The following is a 19,597-nucleotide window of genomic DNA, read 5'->3' on the forward strand; positions in this document are numbered from 1 at the left end:
GAAAGCAAGCATGGTTTCGCTGTCATGAAGTTTCAACAGAGTGATTTTGAGTTCTGGATGGCAAGAACGCTAGCAGCATGTAGGTAGTTCAAGCCATGGCGAAGACGGAAGAGCAGCGCAGCACAGCGCACCACATTTATTTGACACGACACAACCCTCGACAAGAGACGACACTGAATTACTTTGGAAATGGAGGTTTTATCGAAGCAGATTTGGTCCATCCCACGATGCGATACTCCAATCAACTGGATGCAAGGCAAAGTGTGAATACCTTAACATGATGCTTCACTTTAATACATGGGGACATAACTTTGTAGGTTTGTTTAAAAACTTCTCTAACGTGTCGTGCAACACACTTCATTCAAAATACTGTAAGTGGGGTTTAGTTGCCCATGGGTTGATATTGATAAAGACGATGGACTTGGAAATATTGATGGCTAGTAACTTTTTTATTGAGCAACGTCCATAAACTGGAGTGGAGCAACATTTGTCTCTGTGCCCGCCACACTCTGCTCTCCCTCCCTTCCCGCACTTCCTTTTACAATACAAGAGGATGCAAGACCAAAATAAAAGTCCTTGGCAAAAACATGCAGAAACAGAAGACAATGAATATTAAGCAAACACGTTCACATTAGTTATCCTGTGGAAAAAGAAACGCCCACGTTTTCAACATACAGAAAGTAACAATGTCCTTAAAACAGACAAAACAATGTGCAGATTATTTATACAATACAGAGTGTTTATTTGAAGTGCAGCAAAGGTTCTAAAACATTATTTTTCTCTCTTATTTCATAACATAATCTTTAATCCTTGCGGGTAATTTGACAGGCCTGCGACCTAACACACCATGCTGAGCCATTGTAGGATGGTACAATTATGAGGATACAGTGTCTACGTCATCAGGCTGCGTGACAGTAAACTGTCCAGTATTTTGAGTAAAGTTCACGGGGGACTGTCCCGAAAGCAAAGACCTAGCTGGACTCTGACTGGAGACCTCACCAGTAAAGACAACAGAGGGCAAGTTCTCCTGGACAGCAGGTGTAGAGGAATTATAAGTACTAGTGGGTACTTCCCTTTCAACAGGCTGTGCAATGGAAGATGATGCATCTGAGACTATTTGTCCAAGCTGATATGTGGAAGACAGGTAAGGTTTAAGACGGTTATGATGTACCACTTGCGGTGTCTTTTCAGGAAAACCGTTTGGCTGAATAGCATACAGTTCAGAATAACCATCATTAGGCTGAACATTTTTTGTAGGGTCCTTTCCAACGTGGGGCCAGTTTACAACTGGAATGAGCAGGATCATTTAACCAAACCAAGTCTCCCACATTTTATGAGATGTATTTGACCTTTTTGTCATATTGAGCTTTTTGCTGCTCATGAGCATGTTCCTAATTCTCCTGACGGTACTTGAAAGAAAACTGCAATTTCCTGTAGACAGACGTATCATACTCTGCTGGGTTGCCGGCAAAGGCACTGGAAGATTCAGTAGGACAAGGGAAAAGCACATGAACTGGAAATCTGGGTTCACGTCCATGCACAAGGAAGAAAGGGGTGTATCCAGTGCTGCTTTGTACACTAGTATTATAAGACAGCTGGATTGCCCTCAACATGGTATCCCATGGCTCTGTTTGCTGATACAGACATTTACTCAACTGATCTTTCAGGGTGCGATTAAATCTTAAATCTAAATCTTTCGATTAAACCATCTCCCTCAGGATGATAAGGAGAAGTTCTGGTTTTTGTGATGCCTAACTTGGAACATTACTCCTTGATTAAGTCTGCCTCAAACTGATGGCCTTGATCTGTATGAAGGCATTCAGGAACACCATGCTCTATGGCATACTGTTCATAGATACATTGTGCAACTGTTACAGCTTTTTGGTCTTTCAAAGTGTACAAATTCACATACTTGGTGAAATAGTCTTGGAGAACAAGCACAAATTTGTGGCCTGATGGTGACACAGGAAGCTCAGTAATGTCAGCTGCCACCTTTTCAAAAGGACGACTGGCATGAATAGTCTGCAGGGGAGCTACACGATGTGGGAATGAAATGGAACTGGTATAATGAGGCTTTGGCTGCATCAGCATAGTAACAACAGACTGAAGTTTGTCTGCTTTCAGATGGAGGTCATTGTAAGCATATTGGTGGACTCTGTCGTGAAGCTGTGTACCACCAGTGTTGGGAAGGTTACTTTAACAGATTACAAGTTACACTGTTTAAAATGTAATAGTAGTGTAACTTTTTCAATTACTTTATTAAAGTAATGTAACTAATTACTTTTCAGTACTTTTTGATTACTTTTCTAAATTTGTGAAAATTAAATAATAATAAATAAAAGTATATACATCAACTCAAATACAGTTATCTAATAAGCATGTGTCATATTCTGTATAATAAACTTCTGAAACATTGGTGTTTTTTTTAACTGCTGTCTCTTTGTATATGATATGATGATAGTTTTCTCAAAATAAGTAAAATGCATGAAGTGACAGAGCAGTTCTAGAAATGTAATGACGCGGAGGCGGCGTTAGAATCCATGTGCAGTTTAATAACTTCCACAGCAGACAAATCCAAACAGTACGCAGGGAATCGTAATCATAGGAGGCAGAGAATCATACACAGATAGGCAGTCCAATCCAAACAACAAGACAGTGGGCAAATCCAAAGACAGAGACAGGGAAACCAGGCAAAGATCATACACAAGAAGGCAAACTATGGCAATGGGAAAAACGCTCGGTAAGGCAGACAGGCTGGCAATACTTCGCAACGTGACAGTGGTGGCGGCCATGCTTATATATAGCACAAACAGGAAGTACAGGTGAAGCAGAGGGAGCGGATCACAGTCAGTACTCGGGAGAGGGCTCCCTCTGCTGGCGTGGCGTTACAAGAAATTATGTTTATGTGCTTGTATACTCCTATATTGAGACGGCAGAGGTTGATAACACTGCAAGCTTCAGTAGGCCTATGTATAGTAAATGAAACCATGTCTTTGCCATTAATTTACAGGAGGGGCGGACTGGGAAAAAAATTCAGAATGGAAAATTCAAACCCATACAAACAAATTCATGGACAAAACTTTTTTTTGTATGGACCTGACATAAAAAAGGTTTAAATCTTTAAATTGGGGACATGCAAATAATTAAAAGTTCTCTCCTGAACCGCACCTTCACTTCCATTTTTCTCTGCAGTCTCTTTATTTTGCCCTGTTATCCATCTCTCTCATGACTTTAATACTCAAGATTGAACAAAACTATACTTTACAATACAACAATATATTTATAGAAAAATCATAATACTGTACACGAGTCATGTTTTTCCTTTACAAAAAATTACCATGCTTTTATTAGCCTATATAAAAGTACAATAACCTTGTTTTGTTTTTTGTTTTGCAAATGGATTTGTATTTATTTTTAAATACATTTGTAAAATAATTTAACATTTTTGGTTACCACAGTTAAACAATAGTAACCATTTTCTCAGCTTCCCAAAAAATTCTGATTATTTTTCAGCTAAATTACTACTGTAACATTACAACAGATAATAATGATGTCCTTTATATATTTTGAGTGATGACTGATGAGCAACGTGCTGCTGCTTGATTTAAAAAAAAAAAAAAAAACAAAGACAAAAAAGCATCTTTACAGATGAAACTGACCTGAAACCCTGAACAGTAGTTCTGCTTCTCTGCTCCAGCTGTGCGCTTCCACAGTCCACTCTTTTATCTCTCTTTCGCATTGATTACTTGGAGTCTTATCCAAACCGTTTGGCGGAGGCGTGGAGAGCGCGCAAGTCACGATTAACAGATTTATTCAAGATTTAATTATCAAATGGCTGATTCGCAAATGATCGCTTTAGTACATTCGACAGGCAATTATACAATAATGATATTAAAATAGAGGGCCAAATTGAGGAAGGCTGAGGAAGCTGCCAGGCCACCGGGAATTGTCCCGGTTCTCCCGGTGTCCAGTCCGCGCCTGATTTCAACTGACACGCAGAATGTGCAGGAGTCATATATTGCATTTTTGGGGCTTAATATTCACAGACACTAGTCCATATGTTTTGATTCAAGTGTACTGACCTACTTTTGATTTAATCATCCAAAAAGTGGCATATTCCGTCCACGTTAGGCATTCCGTTTTTATGACTGGATTCTATGAACCAGACTGTATTTCCGCATCCCATAAAATATTAGGGCGTATGTCTCAGAATATGTCAGTACGTCAGTGCAATTTGGGAAATCAGTTAAATCTGTATGTGGATGTGTGTGAATATTCAAATGTAATCCCCTTTGTAATCGTTAAAAATTTCATAAGTAACTGTAATTTAATTACTCATTTTTTCTTAGTAACTGTAACTAATTACAGTTACATTAATTTTGTAATTAAATTACGTAACGCCGTTACATGTAACTAGTTACTCCCCAACACTGTGTACCACGGTAGGTTGAGGTGCAGCAGGCCCCGATAAAGGAAAAGACTCAGCGGCTGCAGAACGTGCTCTCTCACACCGACCAGCTACTTTAATCACATCTTCAAGAGTAGTAACACCAAACTCATACAGCTTAGCTTGCAATGCACATTCAAGTCCAGCTATAAAACATCACAAAATTTCACCTTTCATGAGCCCTGCTACTGTCAGGGTTTGGGGCTAATCACCTGGCATTTGGTGTTGTGAGTGTGTTTTTGGATGGTTTGACAGCTCACTGTCTTACAGTCTACCTGTTTGATCGGAGTTTTCCCCGGCCTCTGAATCCAGCACATTTTTATAATTCCCTGTGTTTCTCTGTTTGAGGCCAGACTGTTGTAACTCTAACCAATAGCTTGAGCTGGTCTGTGTACTCACCTTATCTTGTCTTGTCTTGTCTTCAGGCTCCAGTCTCATTTGCTGTTTTGCTCTGCCTCTTGTTCTCACGAATACAGTACTCCAAGAAGATTCCAGCGCTCATGTCTCTGGTATTCGGCTTTCGAACAAGCTAAACTGTGGAACGATAATCATCTTCCTTGTCTTATCTGCTTTCAATAAAGCTCAGTGTAACCCACAACTGAATCCAGCTCATTTCATCCTGACAGCTGATTCTCCATACTCTGGAAAAGCTTGGTGAGCAAGGCAGGTCAATTCTGCAGCATAGACTTCCAATGGCTCGTTACACAGACGCGGTCTGACATTCAAGTAAGTTTGAAAGGTTCTTAATAGCTGTTTTTGATCAAAAACTGCAGCTAATTTGCTACAAGTGGTGTCGTAATTAGCTTTTGTATCATCTGACAAACTATCACAGTAACTGCATGCAGCACCTGCCAATCTTCAAGGAAGTACTTTGGCAAGCTGAGGTTTGTCCATACCTGAGGTCTCACAGCATACTTGAAAACGACAAGCCCATTGAGAAAAGCTTTTGTTGCCATCTCCAGTGAAGTCTGGAGGTAAAAGCTCTGAAGTGTACTTGTGGGTTTGTTACATTGTCCTCTGCTATGTTTGAAAAGAGTGAAGTCAATGCAGTGTTGTATTAGTTCAAAGTCTTTTATAGATAAAGATGGTTTGCAGGTTAGACTTAATGTATTGAAGGTTGATGAAAACATTTTTTTTTTCTTCAAGTCTTATTTTCAATACTGTCTGCTTTGGTACTGAGGCTATGTGCAGTGACCAAAGGGCACCACAGGAGGCAGTAACGTGCACACATGTCAAAAAAAGTGAGCGCTATTAAATCCTGGCAATAAGCCAACTTCTAATAGTCCCATTGCATACGTCTGCTTTAAAAAAATATTTAAGAAACATATGGTAAATGGACTGCATTCATATAGCGCTTTCAACAGACCACATGGCCATCCAAAGCGCTTTACAATTTTGCCTCACATTCACCCATTCACACACTCATTCATTCACCGACTGCGGTGTCTGCCATTCAAGGCGCCATCCAGCTCGTCGGGAGCAGCTGGGGTTAGGTGTCTTACTCAAGGACACCTCGACACTTGGTCAGGTGGAGCCGGGGATCGAACCACCAATCTTCCGGTTTGTAGACAACCTACATGAACCACCGAGCCACTGCCGCCCCACTACCGTTCATATAACTGAACATGAAATGAAAACTCACAAGATGGTGAAAACAACAAAAATGCTCAAAAGTTTTAAATAGACCGTAAGAATACAGTCCATGTACAATACAGACCAAAAGTGTGGACACACCTTCTCATTCAAAGAGTTTTCTTTATTTTCATGACAATGAAAATTGTAGATTCACATTGAAGGCATCAAAACTATGAATTAACACATGTGGAATTATATATGGAATTATATACATAACAAAAAAGTGTGAAACAACTGAAAATATGTCATATTCTAGGTTCTTCAACACTCTTGGCTTTCTCTTGATGAGCTTCAAGAGGTAGTCACCTGAAATGGTCTTCCAACAGTCTTGAAGGAGTTCCCCGAAAGATGCTTAGCACTTGTTGGCCCTTCTGCCTTCTGTCTGCGGTCCAGCTCACCCCTAAACCATCTCGATTGGGTTCAGGTCTGGTGACTGTGGAGGCCAGGCCATCTGGTGCAGCACCCCATCACTCTCCTTCTTGGTCAAATAGTCTTTGATGCCTTCAGTGTGAAAATAAAGAAAACTCTTTGAATGAGAAGGTGTGTCCAAACTTTTGGTCCGTACTGTAATTGAAATGTTACTTAAAGCAAAACGCGTTTCATTCTAAAATTAATACACTAACACAAATGATCCAGCATATATGATGAAGGGGCAGTGATTATCATATATTTTAGTCTTTGTCACCATACCAGTCCAACAGCAAGAAAGACAACCACCGCTGCCACCAATATGTAAGGCATGGGGTTTAGCTGCCTGTGGGTTGATATGAAAAGACAATGGACTTGGAAATATTGACGGCTAGTAACTTTTTATTGAGCAACGTCCATGAACTGGAGGAAAGCAACACTCGTCTCCGTGCCCACCACACTCTGCTCTCCCTCCCTTCCCGCACTTCCTTTTACAATACAAGATCCTCCGTCTCGGAGGACGCAAGACCAAAATAAAAGTCCTTGGCAAAAACATGCAGAAACAGAAGACAATGAATATTAAGCAAACAACTTCACAATACCATCTTTTCATTCAGTTCATATTCTTGCAAATATCTCTGCAATTCGTTCAATATTAAACTTCCCATATCTTACACACATTTAATAGCACTATCTGCTGACAGGGTTATAAAACAATGATTCAAGTTACACAGATTACATTGAACACATCAGACAATTATAGACATAAAACCTTATTTGTGAATCTAGTTAAACCTTCAGATTTCTTAATGGTTGTCCTTTTGGGATAGTTTGTTGAAAAGTTCAGCTCATAGAGAGATTATCAAGCAAGCAGGAAGCTAAGTCATGGGATGATCCTGTATTGGTTCTTTGTGTTGAGGTCCACTAATTATTAACGATTCCTGTGGCGTTTCCATAGTGTATGTTGGGATCATGTGATGCTGTGATACACAGGGCCCTTGTATCCTTTAAAAAGAGTTAATTAAATCAACTTCCTTTTAGGGACTCAGGATGTCAATGTCCCATTAGTTTTCTTGTGAGCGGGGGCATTTTGCAACAGACTTTTTCTTACATTATCACTTCACTTAATGTCGCAAGGTCCTTTAGCCATTTGTTTCCTTGACAGGAAAGGGGTCCAGACAATCATGAGCATTGTTTTTCCTCAGCTAATCATTAACTGTGGTCAAATCGCAGATGGGAGGAAGTCGGCTTTTATTCCTTTGGCAGAAGTAGCTGATTCTGCAGTTATTGGCGTGTCTGTTCACCGAGGTCCCTACAACATGTACATAAATTGTTTATTTTATTAACCAATCATTATTGTCTCATTTGTTTATATAATGGATTTAAAAGTCATTTTAAAGGCTATTGATGGCTTGTTTTTATAGCAACAACAACAAATATTACAGTATATTAATACCTCTTTGTAAATTATTATTTGAAGTAACAAAACCATGGTTCATTTGCAGTTGCCATGGCTACAAGAACAATGATTTGTGCTGTTATTGTTAAAACCATGGGTAATAAAATCAATGAAAGTGATAAACGGGCCTCGTTTTTACCTAAATGATTTATTATTTATTTTAATATATATTAAAATGTATAAGGTGTGCATTGTAGCTGAACCTAAATTAACGCATTACAATTGTTTTAGGACTGCATAATTTACATATGATTTAAAGTTTATTTTAATAAATATCAAACCTTCAATTCAATTGTGCATTATAGCTGACACCTAAATACAATTAACTTAACAATTACAGTTGCTTTTATGACTTTAAGTCATTCTCCTCAAATGCTACTGATGTTAGAAAAGTGTATACCAATATCGCATGTAACTTTAGAGACGGTCCCTAAATTTGAGACACTCGAACGTCCAACGTCAAGCCAACTGTTTGCCTGTGTTTTTTTTTTTTCTTCGCCAGATTGCTGATATCCTTTACCCGGGCATAGATGTCAATCCATCAATTACGAACATTCAGCCACAAACATGAGGCGCGAGCAGTCACGAGCGCGGATGTGAGAATGGCTCATGTTTTTTGTTTTTTTCGAGCAACTGGGGTGGTGCCCGCCCTGGGAGTTGGTGCCGCACGCAGACTGTGTACTCTGCATATAGGGAGCGGCGGTACTTCCTGTGTTGTTATGTAAATTAAGCAATTAAAAAAAAGTATACCTGGCTCCACCAAGAATTTGTTTTTAATAATTATAAGTAATATATATATTTATTTATTTATACAGGGGCGGATCTACCGGGGTAAATGCCACCCTAAAAGAAAGCCTTGCCACCCCTGCTGCCCCAGTTGGCAGCAACGAATTAAAAGTTATGGCCAATTTTAAAGTTTACGAGCACGAATCTCCAATGTCCGACTGCAGTGAACGCAGCAGCACGAGAGGACGCCAGAGCGGCAAGACAGTATGCAAGAGACTGATTTGTTTGGAAAACTTTCTCAGTGCGGGCGAAGTGAGGGAACCATAAGACACAGGAGGAAAGAGGTAAAAATTTATTATCTGTCTATCAAGAAATGAAGCTTAATGAAAGCACAGACTTTGAGATGATAAATAATTAATGTTACAGTGGTGTAGTCTACTAACGTTACGTGATATGTTACCCACTTTTAAAAAGCGTGAGGATAAGTAACAACTTTGTTTTGTGTCAGAACTTTCACACTTTCATTCATAAATTCACCCTGTCTGTGTTTACAAAGCGACAGGGATTGAATCTCGGAATTCAGTCACAAATCGAACTTGCTGTATAAATCAGAACGTCACGAAATTCGGCCATTTATGAATGAATAAATCAAAAGTAGAGCTGTGTATTTTTAAGCAAATGTCAATATGGATTCGTGTCTGTGAATATTAAAGGTGTTCAGTACCGCTCCCTACATGCAGAGTGCGCAGTCTGAGTAGGGCACCCACTTCCAGAGGGGGGCACCATCATAGACAGTAAAAGAAATGGACACAGCGACCCCATTGGAACTCAATTGAGACAAGTGAATTGCCCATTTTTAGCTATTTTTAGCTCTTCTGTTTCTAATTACTGGAGTGTCTTTACTGATGAGATGTGCATGAAAATCGCATTTGATTTTTTGCACAGCCCTACTACGAAATCCCAATTACCACCGCGGAGGGCTTCAGCAGATTTCTGCACAGGTGGCTGGACTTGCCACGGAGCCTAAGCAGCATTGCTTTCTTTTGCCATAACCCCAAGCTACAGCTTCCCTTTAGTAGTCTGACAGAGGAGTTCAAGGTCACACGAGCCGGAGAAGTCCTGCTCTATCGAGACTCAGTTGACACCAAGCTCTCCTCAGCAGGGGTAGAGGTCAGAACAGGAAGGAAGTTGCACACCCAGGATGCAGTAGAACGGGCAGAGGCAAGGCTGCAATATAGCACCCTGGTGGGTATGGTGACTACTTGGCGGGCCGGGCTTGGTTGCAATCCCAAGCTGTTCTACATCAAGGCTAGAGGGAAGGAGAGGCAGACGCCCATCCAGGAGGAGGTACGGGCCGAGTTGGAGAAAGCTCGCTTCAACAGAGTGGTGGGCATGTCAAAGCAGGGGGCCTGGACAAGGTGGGAGAAAACAGCTGGCAGCAAGATCACTAGGGCAGAACTCTGGAGGAGGGAACCACACCATTTTAAGTTCTTGGTCCAGTCTGTGTATGATGTCCTCCTTAGTCCTGCCAACCTGTTCATCTGAGGCCTGGTTGATTCACCTGCTTGCCAACTCTGCCAGAAAAGAGGATCATTAGAGCATATCCTCAGCTGCTGTTCAAAAGCCTTAGGAGATGGATGTTATCTTTGGCACCACAGCCAGATCCTGAAGGCAGTAGCAGATGCCATCTGAACTGGCTTTAACATCAGCAAACAGCATCATCCAACCAAGTCTGTAAATGCTTTTGTTCGAGCAAGCAGGAAGCTGCAGCATCTGAGAAAGACCAAAGGGGGATTGCTCGCAACAGCCAGACACCATTGCAGTCACATCACTCCGAACAGACATGTTCTTGATGTCACCAGCAAGTAAACAGGTTGTGTTACTTGAACTTACGGTCCCCTAGGAAGATAGGATGGAGGAAGCCCAGGAAAGAAAGAGGGCCAAATACGCTGATATGGTAGCTGAGTGTCAGAGGAATGGGTGGAAGGCCCGCTGTGAGTCTGTTTTAGTAGGCTATAGGGGCTTCACAGGCCAGTCTCTACATCGGGTCCTTCGACTCTTAGGGATTTTCGGACTGCATAGGCCATCAAGAACATCCTGGGAGCTGCTGAGAAGTAGAGCTGAAGATCTTTGCCCGAACTCGACAGGACCCGATGGGACCCGACAGGTTCGGTCGGGTTTGGGCTTAATTTATATCATTTTACGAGGACTCGGGCCGGGCTCGGGCTTGCGCTCCAGTTTGCGAGGTAAACGAGCGGTCATGTGATGTGTTTCGATTAGTGTGAGAAAGATGCGAAAATGGATGCTGAGTAGGTGAAACAGAGGCTTGGCTCCGGCAATTACGTTTTGGTTGCACCATCAACTAAAGCCAAGTCTGAGGTGTGGAAGAGTTTTGACCATGTTTATAATGAGAATAATGAGTGAATAATGACGCACCATCAGTGAGCGCATGAAAGCGTTGAAGATGTCTACAGTGGATTCTATCATTTTCCTACACATAAACATGTAGGCTTAGCCTAACCTCTGTGAGTAAAGGTTTTTCAAATGATAACTAAATATTAATTAAGTCTTAAATGCATAATGTGGACAGAGTATCCACGATAATGTTGGCATTATTATTTTATTAAATGTCAGCTACTAGTGGTGAAGGACAAAATGTACTTGTCGGGCTCGGGCCGTAATCTGTCGGGCTAGGGTCCTGTCGGGCCTTACGTTTATGGCCCGATTATAGCTCTACAGAGAAGGCTAGACGGTGGCTCTGGTTAAGGAGGGGGGACGCGTGGTGTAAGCCGCTACCTGGACACAAGTCGGGGCCTGATCATCCCTGGCTTGGTCGCCCGGGTGAGGGTGTCTGATGTAAGACCCGAAACACCCTATGACCCCGGGAGAATCACTGACAATGTGTTTAGGTTGCAATGCAAGGTGTATTTAAGTACTATAAAAGGAAAATCACTTAAAGGAAAAAGAGGAAAAGTGTTGGGAGTTCTCACACTCTGTAATTACGTGTTTTGTGGACAACATTTGAAGCTCCTGAATAGACCTAACAATATTGCTGATTAGATTTATTTAGAACAATATTGCTAATTAGATTTATTTAGTAGTCATCTTGTGTGTTTTGAGAGCTGGTGGATGGTTGAGTTATTGATGTAGACGTGTTGTGTTTACAGTGTGTTTGCTTTTAATGTCTACATTTATAGTATATCAATTGATTTGTTCACTTTTGAAAATAGCTATGTTTGGTTTCAGCGGTCCCTTTATAAGATTAAAAAAAAATCCCTAAGCGCTATTCAGTATATTTTATGAAAACGTTTTTTCTTTATCGGTATAGTGTGGGTGACATGCAGCTCAGTGGTCAGTTGGTGAGATCAGAGGAAGTTTACACCCACAGGATGAGCTATTTGTGTTAAAAGGAAGAGCTTTAATTATAGAGTGAAAAGAAAGGCTGTCAGAAACAGAAAATGGCTGATAAGCATCACATGTGTCTGCTGGGACGGATCATTCTCTGTGCACTTCTCACAGGTAGAGATATCTGTTTATGATCTATAAGATAAAATATGTGTGTGATGTGAATAACCATCTGTAAAAAAAACAATTTAGTTTAATTACTCTGACATATTATCTGGAGTTTGAATATGCACAATTTTATTTTGATAAAATTCACTAAGCCATTAAAGTTGTTATCTCAGGGTCATGTGGAGTAAATTCTGTTTTATTATTTAATGTTTAGAATTGTGCATATACTGCTGTCACACTCAGAAGTCTCTTGAAAAGCTATAGTTATGTTAAAAGTATTATAAAGTGAACTAGTGTTGTCACAGTACTATAACAACATTTCAGTATTAAGTAACGATACCAGTGAAAGTCCACGGTTCTCGGTACCAATTTTGGTACCAAAACACGAATATATGTGAATTAAAAAATAAGTGTAAAACCAATGCCATTCTTTAAACTTATTTACAATTGTGTTTAAAGTTTTTCTATAAGTAATATCATTATTAAAAACAGTAAACAAGTTTCACCCAAATTTAATTTGTCTTTTAATTAATGACATTTAAATAAAATAACAAAATAGTAAATAAAGGGGATTTGCTATTAAAATTAAAATATGGAAGACATAGTGTGATTTATTTCTTTAAAAATACACAAAATAATAGTTATATTTCTAGCACAATGCCTTCACGTAAAAATTAACTTTTATTTTGCAACCCATCTTGTCAATATTATCTCCATTGGCAAGTAAAATTTTTAGTTTACTCGCCAGACTGATATACTGTATTTCACACACACACACACACACACACACACACACAACACACACACACTTATGATTCCAATCAGCTTATCTTTGTAAAATGGCAAAGCTTCTTAAATCTTAGCTTCTTAATCAGTCAGTCAAGCATTGCATTATGGTATTAAAGGGATAGTTCACTTTCAAATTAAATTTTGGTATGTTTTAGAATACCTCAAGGACATCCAAGATGTAGGTGTCTTTGTTTCCGCAGTAGTTTCCATTTTGATATTTTAGGTCAAACTGTTCTTGTCTGTGACTCACATAATGCAGGTCTGTGGTCACCACCTCAAAGAGCATGCACAGAGCAGTCCAAATTAAACAATTCCCTATCGTAAGTACACATTGATGACCTAAGACACGAAGGAACGGTTTGTGTGAGAAAACAAACAGTATTTATATAATTTTTACCTCTTGTACACAACCACGTCCAGCTGATATGAGGGCGTGCGTGCTTCCTGATGTGACGTGTGCGTGCGCTCTGGCTTAGTCTGTCCAAGCGCGGAAAGCCCTGGAATATCTCGCTTGTGTACGTCACTCATTGTTTACTGTTTTCCACACGATACGCAACCAATCTGCACTGTCTGAAATATAATGCAGTAATTGTAATTAATTATTTGTTTAAAATGCACCATATAACCGTTGAGATTATAATAAACACAACACATTACTCACTCTATTGACAGCTGGCCATTGGGTCCCTCTGGCATTGGACGTTGCCTCCAGTTTATACGTGGCAAACTAAACACAAAGTGCAAAAACGCTGCGACTCAACAGTGGAGAAAACCCAGGATCTTCAGTCAGGCTGGTGTGTGATGCGATACTGTCAATGTCCTCGTCGTCATCTTGTAGTTGTGGCATTGCTATGTTCCATTCGTGACAACATATGCTCCCCACTTCTGTTGGCATCTCACAACACTTGCTGCTAAAACACTACCAATTTTGTAGAGATCTCTGTCTCTCTGAGGCATGAAGACGTGCTGCTGCAGCGGATGCATCACTCCTGAGTACTTGATCTGTGTATTCTGGTTCAAATAAATATGTTCAAAAAAAAATTCAACGTTGTCTGTTGATATATTGAAATTGTCTTCCCTTGCAATTTCCTGTACGTCTAAATATGAAGTGAAGTGAAGTGAAGTGACATTCAGCCAAGTATGGTGACCCATACTCAGAATTTGTGCTCTGCATTTAACCCATCTGAAATGCACACACATAGAGCAGTGAACACACACACACACACTGTGAGCACACACCTGGAGCAGTGGGCAGCCATTTATGCTGCGGCGCCCGGGGAGCAGTTGGGGGGTTCGATGCCTTGCTCAAGGGCACCTAAGTCGTGGTATTGAAGATGGAGAGAGAACTGTACATGCACTCCCCCCACCCACAATTCCATCCGGCCCGAGACTAGAACCCACAACCCTTCGATTGGGAGTCCAACCCTCTAACCATTAGGCCACGACTTCCCCGTTCTATGTTAAGATCTATGTTTAGATCTTCACAGTGAAAGGTAACACTTCCGAAATCTCTGTGTAAACCATAGACAGTAAGTGTAAACCATGAGTGAAGTACACGCGCGAGAGATAACTTCCAGGGCTTTCCGCGCTTGCGCAGACTAAGCCAGAGCTCGCGCAAATGTCACAGGACAACAGGAAGCACGCACGCCCTCAGATCAGTTGGACCACTCGTTTCGTGTCATCAATGTGTACTTACGATGGGGAATTGTTTAATTTGGACTTCTCTGTGCATGCTCTTTGAGGTGGTGACCATAGACATGCATTATATAAGTCACAGACAAGAATGGTTTGACCTAAAAATATCAAAATGGGAACTACTGCGGAAACAAAGACACCTACATCTTGGATGCCCTTGAGGTAAGCTAAAACACATCAAAATTTAATTTGAAAGTGAACCATCCCTTTAAGCACTATTTAATGATAGAACTAAAACTTGATAAGCATGTATGAATGCATATTTGTCATTTTAACTGAACTTAAGACTGGTGGTGATGGTTAAGATATTTTTTTCATTGAGGGTTTCTGTTAAAAAAAAAAATAATAATAATAATATTCATTATCAATCAATCAATCAATCACCTTTATTTATATAGTGCTTTAAACAAAATACATTGCGTCAAAGCACTGAACAACATTCATTTGGAAAACAGTGTCTCAATAATGCAAAATGATAGTTAAAGGCAGTTCATCATTGAATTCAGCTATGTCATCTCTGTTCAGTTTAAATAGTGTCTGTGCATTTATTTGCAATCAAGTCAACGATATCGCTGTAGATGAAGTGACCCCAACTAAGCAAGCCAGAGGCGACAGCGGCAAGGAACCGAAACTCCATCGGTGACAGAATGGAGAAAAAAACTTTGGGAGAAATCAGGCTCAGTTGGGGGGCCAGTTCTCCTCTGACCAGACGAAACCAGTAGTTCAATTCCAGGCTGCAGCAAAGTCAGATTGTGCAGAAGAATCATCTGTTTCCTGTGGTCTTGTCCTGGTGCTCCTCTGAGACAAGGTCTTTACAGGGGATCTGTATCTGGGGCTCTAGTTGTCCTGGTCTCCGCTGTCTATCAGGGCAGTAGAGGTCCTTTCTAGGTGCTGATCCACCATCTGGTCTGGATACGTACTGGATCCGGGCGACTGCAGTGACCCTCTGATCTGGATACGGACTGGATCTGGTGGCTACGGTGACCTCGGAATAAGACAGAAACAGACAAATATTAGCGTAGATGCCATTCTTCTAATGATGTAGAAAGTACGGTGTTATGTGAAGTGTTTCCGGTTCCAGTTTACCTAATTAATGCAGCCTAAAAATCCTTTAATGGATTTGGATATTAAAAGCATATTAGTATGTTATGTGTATGCCAGGTTAAAGAGATGGGTCTTTAATCTAGATTTAAACTGCAAGAGTGTGTCTGCCTCCCGAACAATGTTAGGTAGGTTATTCCAGAGTTTAGGCGCCAAATAGGAAAAGGATCTGCCGCCCGCAGTTGATTTTGATATTCTAGGTATTATCAAATTGCCTGAGTTTTGAGAACGTAGCGGACGTAGAGGAGTATAATGTAAAAGGAGCTCATTCAAATACTGAGGTGCTAAACCATTCAGGGCTTTATAAGTAATAAGCAATATTTTAAAATCTATACGATGTTTGATAGGGAGCCAGTGCAGTGTGGACAGGCGCGGGCTAATATGGTCATACTTCCTGGTTCTAGTAAGAACTCTTGCTGCTGCATTTTGGACTAGCTGTAGTTTGTTTACCAAGCGTGCAGAACAACCACCCAATAAAGCATTACAATAGTCTAACCTTGAAGTCATAAATGCATGGATTAACATTTCTGCATTTGACATTGAGAGCATAGGCCGTAATTTAGATATATTTTTGAGATGGAAAAATGCAGTTTTACAAATGCTAGAAACGTGGCTTTCTAAGGAAAGATTGCGATCAAGTAGCACACCTAGGTTCCTAACTGATGACGAAGAATTGACAGAGCAACCATCAAGTCTTAGACAGTGTTCTAGGTTATTACAAGCAGAGTTTTTAGGCCCTATGATTAACACCTCTGTTTTTTCTGAATTTAGCAGTAAGAAATTACTCGTCATCCAATTTTTTATATCGACTATGCATTCCATTAGTTTTTCAAATTGGTGTGTTTCACCGGGCTGCGAGGAAATATAGAGCTGAGTATCATCAGCATAACAGTGAAAGCTAACACCATGTTTCCTGATGATATCTCCCAAGGGTAACATATAAAGCGTGAAGAGTAGCGGCCCTAGTACTGAGCCTTGAGGTACTCCATACTGCACCTGTGATCGATATGATACATCTTCATTCACTGCTACGAACTGATGGCGGTCATATAAGTACGATTTAAACCATGCTAATGCACTTCCACTGATGCCAACAAAGTGTTCAAGTCTATGCAAAAGAATGTTGTGGTCAATTGTGTCAAACGCAGCACTAAGATCCAATAAAACTAATAGAGAGATACACCCACGATCAGATGATAAGAGCAGATCATTTGTAACTCTAAGGAGAGCAGTCTCAGTACTATGATACGGTCTAAATCCTGACTGGAAATCCTCACATATACCATTTTTCTCTAAGAAGGAATATAATTGTGAGGATACCACCTTTTCTAGTATCTTGGACAGAAAAGGGAGATTCGAGATTGGTCTATAATTAACAAGTTCTCTGGGGTCAAGTTGTGTTTTTTTTTTTTTTTTTATGAGAGGCTTAATAACAGCCAGTTTGAAGGTTTTGGGGACATATCCTAATGACAATGAGAAATTAATAATAGTCAGAAGAGGACCTATGACTTCTGGAAGCACCTCTTTTAGGAGCTTAGATGGTATAGGGTCTAACATGTTGTTGGTTTAGATGATTTAACAAGTTTATACAATTCTTCCTCTCCTATAGTAGAGAATGAGTGGAACTGTTCCTCAGGGGGTCTATAGTGCACTGTCTGATGTGATACTGTAGCTGACGGCTGAATGGTTGCAATTTTATCTCTAATAGTATCCATTTTAGAAGTAAAGTAGTTCATAAAGTCATTACTGTTGTGGTGTTGGGAAATGTCAACACTTGTTGAGGCTTTATTTTTTGTTAATTTAGCCACTGTATTGAATAAATACCTGGGGTTATGTTTGTTTTCTTCTAAAAGAGAAGAAAAGTAATCAGATCTAGCAGTTTTTAATGCTTTTCTATAGGATATGCTACTTTCCCGCCAAGCAATACGAAATACCTCTAGTTTTCTTTTCCTCCAGCTGCGCTCCATTTTTCGGGCTGCTCTCTTTAGGGTGCGAGTATGCTCATTATACCATGGTGTCAAACTGTTTTCCTTAACCTTCCTTAAGCGTAAAGGAGCAACTGTATTTAACGTGCTAGAAAAGAGAGAGTCCATAGTTTCTGTTACATCATCAAGTTGTTCTGAGGTTTTGGATATGCTAAGGAATTTGGATACATCAGGAAGATAACTTAAAAAGCAGTCTTTTGTGGTAGAAGTGATGGTTCTTCGATACTTGTAACAAGAAGTAGAATTTACAATTTTGGCTATATGAAGTTTACACAGAACTAAATAATGATCTGAGATATCATCACTTGGCTGAATAATTTCAACACTATCAACATCAATTCCATGTGACAGTATTAAATCTAGAGTATGATTTCGACAATGAGTAGGTCCTGAAACATGTTGTCTAACACCAACAGAGTTCAGAATGTCTATAAATGCTGATCCCAATGCATCTTTTTCATTATCGACATGGATATTAAAATCACCAACTATTAAAACTTTATCTGCAGCCAGAACTAACTCGGATGTAAAATCACCAAACTCTTTAATAAAGTCTGTATGGTGCCCTGGTGGCCTGTATACAGTAGCCAGTACAAACATAACAGGGGATTTATCATTAACATTGGTTTCTCTGGATAATGTCATATGAAGCACCATTACTTCAAACGAGTTATACTTGAAGCCTGCCCTCTGAGAAATCCTGAAAACGTTGTTATAAATTGAAGCAACTCCTCCCCCTTTGCCTTTTAAAAGCGGCTCATGTTTATAACAGTAATCTTGGGGGGTGGACTCATTTAAAATAATGTAATCATCAGGTTTTAGCCAAGTTTCTGTCAAACAGAGCACATCTATATTATGATCAGTTATCATATTATGATCATTAGATCAAGATAATACTACTTCTAATTCTACTACCACAATATACTATGCACTATGGATTGATGAGCTGCTGGGTTCATGAATATTAATCACGTTGTCTGCATTCGGTCGAACTGATTTGCTGAAATCAAAACAGGCACGGTAATAGATCAGCGCCAGCCAATGAAACTGCCATTTGCGGATTAGCTCCGCCCACTATCGGAGAAACCGGCATATCTTCTACTTGTTCAAAAAAGTTGAATAATTCTAAATGAACTTCATTATTTTGACAGGAAAATATAACAAATAATATAGTTTACATAGGGAATGTCGATTCAAGGTGTTAAGACTCTCTCTCTCTCTCTCTGCACGTGTGTGAAACAGCGCTTTCAGCAAATTTAGTTGTACGTCTTCACAAAGAGTTTACAGAGCGTCAAATACAGGTGTACTGTGTGTCCACTGAGATGAAGTGGAAAGTACAGATCGCTTGATGGAGAGATAACTCTGAAGTGCTCAGTCAGTGTTCAGCGAGTGAAAATGTGCTAATCATTCATTCATTCACACAGAGATGGGCAGAACATGCAGGATTCATATTTCAAACAACTTTTGTGGCTTAACATTTGCAGATACTGGTCCATATGAAGATTTGATTTGATTAATTTATGCTAGCTTTGACAAATTCCGTGACTATCCATATTATTTAAATGTAAGTTTCATTTTCATGACTGGATTTTGAGATTCCGTCAGTGTTTTGTGCTTCATGGAAATCATAGTGCTGTATGCGTCAAGAACCTGGTTGATCGGGTACTCGGTACCACCGGGACTTAAAGAAACCTGCTACTGTGACATTTTCAATTTTTAGTACCGACTTGGTACCGAAGTACCGGGTGTTTTGACAACACTAGAGTGAACTCTGCTGTATTCCAGTAATCAGGTTATTTGACATGTCTTGGTTAGATTATGAATATGTAAACAGATAAT

General features: G+C 40.0%; 3 protein-coding genes across 4 annotated transcripts in view; 2 read left to right on the forward strand and 1 right to left on the reverse strand.

The window, feature by feature from the left end:
- Positions 1-19,597, forward strand: part of LOC127961544 (hepatocyte growth factor activator) — a 118,823-nt gene that overhangs the window by 64,551 nt on the left and 34,675 nt on the right. The window lies entirely within an intron of this gene.
- LOC127961543 (mucin-5AC-like) overlaps positions 1-19,597 on the forward strand; it is a 609,977-nt gene that overhangs the window by 37,888 nt on the left and 552,492 nt on the right. The window lies entirely within an intron of this gene.
- Positions 15,043-19,597, reverse strand: part of LOC127961550 (uncharacterized) — a 301,565-nt gene continuing 297,010 nt past the window's right edge. The window contains exon 2 of the mRNA XM_052560734.1: positions 15,043-17,096. The gene's annotated coding sequence lies outside the window, so the exon portion shown is untranslated. The remainder of the gene's footprint in view (positions 17,097-19,597) is intronic.

This window comes from Carassius gibelio, chromosome B7 (assembly GCF_023724105.1).
Source record: "Carassius gibelio isolate Cgi1373 ecotype wild population from Czech Republic chromosome B7, carGib1.2-hapl.c, whole genome shotgun sequence".
Lineage (NCBI taxonomy): Eukaryota > Metazoa > Chordata > Actinopteri > Cypriniformes > Cyprinidae > Carassius > Carassius gibelio.